Source organism: Etheostoma spectabile, chromosome 7 (genome assembly GCF_008692095.1).
Source record: "Etheostoma spectabile isolate EspeVRDwgs_2016 chromosome 7, UIUC_Espe_1.0, whole genome shotgun sequence".
In the NCBI taxonomy this organism is placed as follows: Eukaryota; Metazoa; Chordata; class Actinopteri; order Perciformes; family Percidae; genus Etheostoma; species Etheostoma spectabile.
The window spans coordinates 26,620,821-26,621,044 of NC_045739.1; the positions used below are offsets into that span (position 1 = coordinate 26,620,821).

Below are 224 nucleotides of genomic sequence, written 5' to 3' on the forward strand. Positions count from 1 at the left end.
CCTTAGTGGTCCCCTAATACTGTATCTGAAGTCTCTTTTATATAGACCTTAGTGGTCCACAAATACTGTATCTGAAGTCTCTTTTATATAAGCCTTAGTGGTCCCCTAATACTGTATCTAGGAGGGGGGGGGAGGTGGAGGCGGTGGTTGGGGCCTTGGCCAACTGCTACTTTGCTCGTTTGAAAGCCATGATGTGTGTCTCTCATGGGTGGGCCAAATTCTCT

General features: G+C 47.3%; 1 protein-coding gene across 2 annotated transcripts in view; it reads left to right on the forward strand.

Moving 5' to 3' along the window:
* The window catches only part of foxp3b (forkhead box P3b), a 47,049-nt gene that overhangs the window by 33,005 nt on the left and 13,820 nt on the right, over window positions 1-224 (forward strand). The gene's annotated exons all lie outside the window — the stretch shown is intronic.